This window comes from Onychostruthus taczanowskii, unplaced genomic scaffold (genome assembly GCF_017590055.1).
Source record: "Onychostruthus taczanowskii isolate IOZ18803 unplaced genomic scaffold, ASM1759005v1 scaffold901, whole genome shotgun sequence".
Lineage (NCBI taxonomy): Eukaryota > Metazoa > Chordata > Aves > Passeriformes > Passeridae > Onychostruthus > Onychostruthus taczanowskii.
The window spans coordinates 1-603 of NW_024507006.1; positions in this window are offsets into that span (position 1 = coordinate 1).

The following is a 603-nucleotide window of genomic DNA, read 5'->3' on the forward strand; positions in this document are numbered from 1 at the left end:
CGGGACACCGGGAACGGGACATCGGGAACGGGACACCGGGAATGGGATACCGGACGCCGGAACAGCGGGACACCGGGGAACGGGACAGCGGGATACCGGGATACCGGGAGTGGGACAGCGGGGCACCGGGAACGGGATACCGGGATACCGGGACACGGGAACGGGATACTGGGATACCGGGACACGGGATACCGGGAACGGGACAGCGGGAATGGGATACCGGACACCGGGACACGGGGACAGCGGGACAGCGGGACACGGGATACCGGCAATGGGATACCGGGAACGGGATACCGGGACAGCGGGACACGGGGAACGGGATACCGGGACACCGGGAATGGGATACCGGGACACCAGGAGAGATACGGGGAACCGGACACCGGGAACGGGATACCGGGAGAGGGATACCGGGAATGGAACACCGGGACACCGGGAATGGGGTACCGGGAGACAACACCGGGAACGGGACACCGGGAACGGACAGGAACACCGGGAGAAGAACACCGGGGCACCGGGGGTTGGGGGTCCCGGGGTTCGGGATTTCGGGGGTTGGGGGATTTCGGGGGTCCCGGGATTTGGGGTCCCGGGGTTTGGGGGTTTGGG